General features: G+C 29.5%; 1 protein-coding gene across 12 annotated transcripts in view; it reads left to right on the top strand.

Moving 5' to 3' along the window:
* The first annotated feature begins 3,402 nt into the window (after positions 1-3,402).
* Positions 3,403-8,687, top strand: part of LOC143249773 (CLIP-associating protein 1-B-like) — a 179,180-nt gene continuing 173,895 nt past the window's right edge. For 4 of the 12 annotated variants that reach the window (XM_076500168.1, XM_076500170.1, XM_076500173.1 and 1 more), the window contains exon 1: positions 3,624-3,879. The gene's annotated coding sequence lies outside the window, so the exon portion shown is untranslated. Of the gene's footprint in view, positions 3,438-3,610; positions 3,880-4,748; positions 4,928-8,402; positions 8,577-8,687 lie in introns of those variants that run through there. The other 8 variants (XM_076500171.1, XM_076500162.1, XM_076500172.1 and 5 more) reach the window with 7 other exon arrangements.

Below are 8,687 nucleotides of genomic sequence, written 5' to 3'. Positions count from 1 at the left end.
ATTCAAGTAATGTGTAAGTAACAATACTACAACAATCGAACAAAACCATTAACGTACGACTCTTACCAAGTTATACAAATGTCATCTCGCTCACGTCTTTTGGTGCTTTCTTCTTTAGAAACAGTGACATGCCAGTTAAGCACATGATCATTAACTTTTCACGTATTAATAGATCTGCCAGTCCCTCAAATCTATTTTCACACTTTGCCGTGTCTCTCCGTTTTGTAAAGTATCTCTGTAGAATATGCCACAAACTGAAATACAGTTTCTCTAGTGTTAAGTTTAACTGCTCTAAAACTTTCGACGAAAAGTTTCTTCTGTAAGTTTGTATCGTTTTACCAAAGCCACTTTTAATTTGTCACAGTCCACGACATCCCCTTTTGTCAAAAGTCTACAAAAACTGATTCAGTTACTTTAGAATCCAATTAACAAAACAATTTATTTTTCTTTACTTTATTTCTTACAGTACAGTCTACGACATATTCACTTACATTACTCTGTGGGCTACCACAGTTGTCTCCTGAACTTTAAATAATTGTCTCCTTCTTATCAAAACACATACAGATAGCTCAATTACTTTAGAACACCTTTCGACAATACAAATTGTTTTCATGTTAAACTCTGAAACTCACTTTAAGATATGACCCCTCAAGGGTAATCATGTAAACACCATCTGACTTTATATTTTCTTTCACTAACTAATTTTTTCTTCACCTTAGCTAACTTGGTCGCCTATATATATATTCATATATCTTGCGCATCTAAGACATGGAACTTTCTACAAACTACATAACGAGAAAAACTTAGAAGTTTCATAAAATATGACGTCATCAACTTTACAACACTTGAACTTTCACACAAGGTACAACTCTTACAGAGTTATGTAACAAATTTTATCATAACTGTTGCCTTTAAAACATTTACTTTTACCTATATTGTTATAAAAGGTAAATTATAATTAAATATTAAGTCATCAAATAAACTAAATAATAACTCTTAAACTAAACAGTCTTGTACATCCAACAGCGATGTAGCTCATAAACATGTCATTGCACGAAACAAGACGCCTGGCATGGCCTAGCGCGTTAAGGCGTGCGCTTCGTAATCTGAGGGTCGCGGGTTCGCCCAAGAGTTGGCGGTGGGTGGTGATGACTAGCTGCCTTACACTGCTAAATTAGGGACGGCTAGCACAGATAGCCCTCGAGTTGCTTTGTGCGAAATTCCAAAACAAAATAATGAAAAAAATAATAGTACAATTAAATAAATACATAAAATAAAAGTGTTTATTGCAAATATATTGAAGAGAGGGTAACAACTAAATACCTTTTCACATAAACTTTTAAAAAAAATCAAAAATCAAATAGCCTCATCTGTTTTCAGATACACAAGATCCTTGAATTTTTTTCGATTTGTTGAGATGATAATAAACTTTTTAAAAATCGTATCAAACCAGTAATGTAAAAATGACGTCTTTTAGAGGGCGGCGCTATGCTTTATAATCATTCGTCATTAATGTTATTATGCACAGAGTTAAAATCTGTTCATTGTGTTAAAGATATAATAATAAGCATTTTATGAAATAGCTCACAGAGACAATAACATTCTGAACATTTAATGCAATATAATAATATTTGCTTTTAATGTTTCTTTTTTTTTTTTTAATCAAAATACTATTCACGTACTTTAGTGACACACCATCGTTTCCAGATGACTGAAATCCCTCATTTTGTGGTCAATATAAGGGCGTGGTCTAATAAAGTAAAGGTTTGGCGCTTACACTTACTTTCAGTACTATGAATTTAGATTTTTTATACAAAATAAGAATGTATATAATTAATGTATTTAACTAATTTCAAGACTTTTTTCATAAAGAATAAAGTTTTATAACAACTTATTTCAAAAACAAATATTCCAATGCAGTGATTTATTTTTCCACCACTTTTAAAAATCTGGTTCAAAACCCTTTATTTTTATTTTCAAAACACATACGTTTTCAAAAAACGTATTCATACCTGTCTTGAATTATTGATAAAACCAACTTAAATATTTTAAGGTATATATTTGTTTTATTAGATATAGCGTGAGATGACACATTAGCATTATATCAAGAATGGTATTTTAAAGCTCAATATACTGGGCTATAAGTCAGACAGACTTTTCTTTGTAATTTCTTACAATGCTAAAATCAGGGGTTCAATTCCCTTCGGTGGACTCAGCGTATAGCCTGATGTGGCTTTGCTATAAGAAAATACACATACACACATACATATGATCAGTCTACTAAATTGGTAACCACAGTGATGAGCTAGTACGGCAACTTCACCATTGAAGCCAGTATCAACATGAAATTTAACACACTTTTTGATATTACACTCTTACATAGTTTGAAATGTTTAAAATTCAAAAATATTTATAAATTGTCTTGTCATGAGTCTAATTACCAAGAACGAAAAGACTTATTAAAATAAACTGGCCGTAGTTCGTTAACGTTGCAGAAAATCTTTAATTCAAGTTATGAGGATGTTCATGAAGATAATATGCATGTTTTTTTATCATTCCTAAGTAAAGTTATCGTATTAAAACAGTTTACTATGTATTTTCTTATAGTTGATGCATTAATTATGCATATGACATATATGATTGACATCATACTTTTCTGCTTAACTTGAAGGTTCTGAGAAGAGTTTTCTCAGCACGTAAATTTGCCCACTTTTAAGGATCGTTATTTAAACTAGTTTATCCTGTCTTATTGTCTTCAGAATTCAGAAAGTTTTATCTATTGGTTTTTGCAAAACTAAAGGATAAATATATGAACATTTAAGTTAGTTATTCTGACAAAAATAATAACTGAAGCGTTAAATAAAATCTGAATTTCGGAAAAGAGGAATTATTTTCTTCAATCAACTTAATTGATAGGCGTGACATTTTAATTATATATGGATTATCGGAACGTTGCTAGATAATAAAAACTTAAACGAATATATTATCAAATTGTACCAAATCAACTTTCAAGGATACTTATTAAAGTTTTAAATGTATGTAAATAATTCGATCATTATGCATCATAGTTAACTTACTTTTATGACTTTTATGACAAAGCTTTAACTTGATAGGTTGTGAACAGATGTAATTAGACATAAATTTCTTTTACTACACTTTTTAGAAACATTCCATAAGCATTTGGTTTCTGAAGAGAATCTCGGGTGCTATGAGCCTATAACAACTTCAAACTTTCTTGACAATTTTTCTCAAGAAGATTTAGAATTTCAATATCTTACTATCATTGTGTGATATCTTATGTAATGCAGAAAAGTAATTTTGGTTTACGAAAAGAAAACGAATAAACAAGACACTTTTGTACATATCTACTTTCCTGTTCGTTGCCCTAAAAATAGACCACGAGCATTTCTGTGGAGGACCGAGATTTCTGTAAAAAAGTGAGTTACTTGTAAATCCACGAAATTGAGCTACATTTTGATATTATTTACCTATTTAAATGTTTCTTATATGTGTTGTTTATGTATTTTGCTAGCAGGGATATAGATATGCTTTGATTTCATTTGGTTATGTTGCGGTACATGACGTCACATCCTCGACAAGTCCAAACAACTGGATAACGGCAAGGATTGGCAACTAGGCTAATTGCCAGTTGGTTCGTTATTGTGATGGTGTTTAAACTAGGGCGAGTGAGAGCCGGGAATTATTAGTTAAATTTAAAATAAGTTAATATATTTTTTGTATTTCTTTTGAAATGCTGTTAGCGTTACCATACCATGCATTCAAAATTTTAAATTATATAAGTTCATTAAATCGGTAATAACTAATATCACTAATAATTTTTTGGCGTCTCTTGTGTTGCAATTTAGAGCTGAACGGAAAGTAAGTGTTTTTAAACTTTATATCAGTCCCCTGACAATATAATTTGTAAAGAAAAATATAATTCAGTAAATATTACAATGCTTTGAAGGCTTAGGCGCAACTACGGTATTCATAATTGATCTGTTTGCGTTAGGCTTAGTGCCATTGCCGGTACTATAAAATTGGGTTCAACTAATCAACGTTAAGAACAGTTAATAACGTGAACTTTTAGTTTTAAGTTGTTTTAACACTATAAAATTTTATCGAAAGTATTATTCATACCACATAAAGTTAAAATTTAAAGGTGTAACTAAAAGGAAAAAACTATACTCCCTATTTTATCACATGTGTACTGCTTTCTTTCCTACCACAATGTAGTGATATCCAAAATATTAAATTTAAACAATTTGAAATACAAATGCCTGGGCAGAATAGTTATTTTATAGAACCATATTACTACTTTTGGCATCTAACCAGTATGAACAAACTGAAGAATAATATTGGCAAACAAAAGTACTTGGAAATGGAGTATATCAAGTTTTTCATGATCATTTTGTTTGCATTTATATAAGCTTGTGGATCAACAAAATTTTCTGCAAGCTAAGAATATGTTTATTTACAAGGAGGTAGTTATAAGTGTAACAAATACCATTGTAAAAGGTTGTATGTCAGTGAAAAACTTTTGAAATGAAACACATCTGATGTTCCTGTGGAAAGGTTGTGGAATACTTCATAATTTCATTGGATAACTGCCGTCACATATAATTACTCTCTTTTTATTGAACTTGTACTTCTAAAACAATTAAGAAATTTACAAAGATTACAAGAAGCAGACTTTTTGTTTTTTGACATTCTTTCTTTACTTTTATTTCACTTTTGTTTCTTAACAGCTTCATTATTCAAGTGGAATGGAAAACCCATCCCATGTGCTCAAAAAGTATACATATATTTTCTTTATTTACTGAAATTGTAGTATAGCATGCAAAGGTAAAGAATGCAAAAAGATGTGTATATAACCTCTGTGTAGGACTGATGATGTGAGGAGGAAGTAATTACTGATGATGAGATGGTGAGCAGGACTTCTTTTTTTATTCTATTTTGTATTGGCTCTTCATGTCTTGTGTGCTGACACAGTTATGGTCATGAATGACATGACTGTATTGTGTAAATAGTACACTTAGTGCACTACTATAAATCACTCAAACTACTGTATAAATGCCTAATGTTTACACTGTTTGTTTGTTTTTTCCTGCTGTGTGTGTATAGGTCATTGGTACAATTAACTATCAGCTGGGACTTCAATGGTGGCAAGCCTAAAACATCATCTTGTGATGGGAAAGTTGACTTGTATAATACATAGAGCAGTGAAATGGCAAAAAGTTGAGGAAATAGAAATATAATGCTTATTGATGTGTACCTTTTTCTACAACTAAAAAATATATAGACATTTTTACAATTTGAAGTATTACATTCTTCTTTAGTTGCTTTTGTAGAATAAGAATTATAAACCATTAAAATCTAAGTATTAAATATACAATACTGCTTTTTCTTCATTAATAGGGAAGTATATATTTACTTGTTTCTTGTATTATCTTTAAATTTTGTGATTGTGGTACAATTCTAGTTATTAACAAACACAAACATTATCTTATGACATCTTTTATCATTTACCTTTTCCAAAAGGTCATGGGTCAAAGGCCACATCATCATGTTTGTTGACTTGCATTCAAAATTTAATTTAATTGAAATTTTATAATTTATGTCAATAAGTTTGGAATCAAATTAGAGATTATAATTTAAACTTTAATGTTATGTACGAGTTAATTTCCTAATTTAAAAGTAAATACTAAAAGAACAGGTGTAGATTTTAGTGCATTATGTGGTAAGTTGAATGCAGCACTTTAAAATTAGATGTTTGTGATGTCAAAATGCTAAGTCTTTAGTTTCAAAAAAATTAGGAACTCAAATTACCAATATTTAAGGCTAGAATATAAAATAAGAACCTTATTTTTTTAATTTTCTGAGATATGGCTTATACATTAAATCAAACACAGTGACCTCATTCACCTCTTTCCATTTTTGAAGTATTCTTCAATATATAACATGTGAATACCAATTGACAATTTAGAATATCTCTCTTGTGGTTTTCTCAACCATTTTAATCAGTGGAAGGGCAACCATGTTCTTTCAAACCAAGGTAATGTCTGTAGTTTACTTAAAGTTTCATATTTTTTTTTAGACTTGAATACAATTTAATTACTAAGGTTGATAAATTGCAATGGAATTCTGTCATAATGATATGGTAATTTATGATTATTTGCTTATTCAACTGTGTATATATGTAAAAAAACTATTTTGTTTTATATTCTCCATGTGCAATATTTTAAAAGGCATAGTAACCTATGTCCAGTAGCAGCTGAGTTGATAGGTCAGAGCTAGAATAGATAATTGTTTGCTTTACTTCTTTATTTATTGTTCTATATTTTAAGAAAAATAAGTTTAATGACTTGGTTATTAATTACTGAATATGACAATTTGACAAAACATTAGTCCACTAAAACACAATCAGGATGGGTCACTTTCTAAAGGCAAGTTTTATATTCTTGCATATTGTAACTTGAATGCAAGTGTGCCACATTGTTGCAACTTCTGTAATATTAGACAGGCAACACTGGAAGGTCAGTATACTAAAAATCACACACACACACAGAGACAGACAGACAGATATATAATGTTATGAAGTTTAGCTCTTTAAACATTTGCATTTGTTATAATTTGTAGTCATTCTTAAATGGAAAAACAATTTATTCCTATTTTGTAATTGTTTATGGTGTTTATGAAGCTTGTCAAATATACAGATCCTGTACAGATACAGTAGTGGAAATAACAGATAAAATATATAGTTTTTTTTTAATAAATATTTTTATAATTATCTGAAGGATGTAAAGATTTTACTTGTGAAATTTCAATTTTATGAAACACAAGTGTTTTTAATCTTCAAAAATTAATTTATAGGTTGGATAGGCAATGCTTGAAAATAAAGTCATGATAAAAACATTACTTAAGGAGCTTTAAACTTGTTTTAAAAACTGATTTTTCATATGAAAGCCTTGTAATGTTTACTGATAACACGCTAAATTTTGTGTAGATATGCTTATTGATTTAAGTTATAGCGCAAAAACTGTGACAAGCACAAAATGGTTAGAGGTAAGACACTGGGATCGAGCTCATGCTGAGAGTGTTAATAGATCTTTGGAATTTATTTTCCATTGCACTGCCTTTCACATTGCTTTACAACATAATTTACCTAAACAGTTATAACTCGGTAAGAATAATATTGGGAAAAGAGTCAAAATCTGTTAGTCTACAAAATATCAATACATCTTGTTGATTTATGTTTGTATTTTCTATCAATATATTCTTTAATGCATGCTAGTTCTTAATAGTAATTTGCAATATTTTAAAATTAGTGTGTTTTATAATGAAGTAGCAACAAACTTAATGTATACACTTTGTTATACTCTGGATCAAACAATCTGCAGTATCAAAAAATTATTGTAGTTAATATGTTACTAAGTAAAACAGAAAAGCAACTTGCATGATGATGTACCTTATTATAACAGATACAAAATAAGAAATTCTATAACTTGGGCCCTTTTAGAAAGTAACTTTTTCATTTTGTTGAGATGAATTTCTGCTTTACTCTTGAAGAGGGAAAGTTTACCTTTCATGAGCTCTTAGGATGTTGGGTATTTTTGTTTTTTAATTTGTTTAACTTTTGATTTCTTAGCATCTTAGTCATTATGCTCTGTATTGTTATATAATCTATAAAGAATAGAAGAGTGATTGAGTTGACAAGGCTAATTGGACTATTCATTAACCATAATATCAAAACAAAACTAAGTATAGTTTTTGATATCCTTATATTGATAGAACAAATGCTTTTAAATAGCTGTTTTCAAAAATCTTGTATCACTTCAAGGTTGCATGATCTTCTCTTAGTGTACTGCTTATGGCTGTACATGTTCAGTCACAGGGATTCTTACAGTAGTCTACACTAGTTCTATAAAGATGCATAATGAATTCCTATTAACTGTTTATTGAAACATAAAGGTATAATAATACATTCTCTCAAGATATTTAATATTCTTATGGAATTGATGAAAAAGGGACAATAGATAATGGAGATTTATTAACATAAGATCATAACAGACCATTTGATACTTTGAGGATGCCATTTGCACATTCATCTCTAAGAAAAGAAGTTAAAATTTAACCTTAGTTTTTATCATAATCAAGTGAATTATCAAAATCTCTTACTCTAGTGAAATACCAGCCTCTACTACTGCAAGAGTAACTTGAATTAGCCAGTCACTCTTTCAAAATGATAACCTTATCTTTTCATCATGTCTTCAGAATTTAGTACAAACAAAGATTATGCCATCAGAATAATCCTATAAACTTCTATAAGATCATGTTATCCTTTTTATCTTAACAAGAGTAATCTTTTGTACAGTTTCTAATAATTTGGTATCCTTTATTAGATAAGAAGACAAAAACTGTCAAGTACTGTGTAGTGAGACTTAACCAGTGACTAGTGTGTCAGGAGAAAGTAACTTATGGAGAGTTTTTCAAGTCTTATTTTGGGATCATTTGTTTTCATTAATTATGCCACCTTTAGATATTTTTTGTTACAACTAAACTTGTTGATACTAAGAGTAAGTACCTGTTTGTGTTAAAAAGTAATTTTGTTAATTATAAATTAATTTATAATCTTAAAAGTATAAATTTGGCACAGGATTAACTTACCAACTTACATCACTACATAT

The sequence above is a fragment of the Tachypleus tridentatus genome, chromosome 4 (assembly GCF_004210375.1).
Source record: "Tachypleus tridentatus isolate NWPU-2018 chromosome 4, ASM421037v1, whole genome shotgun sequence".
Classification (NCBI taxonomy): domain Eukaryota; kingdom Metazoa; phylum Arthropoda; class Merostomata; order Xiphosura; family Limulidae; genus Tachypleus; species Tachypleus tridentatus.
This window is presented reverse-complemented; position numbering and strand designations above follow the sequence as displayed.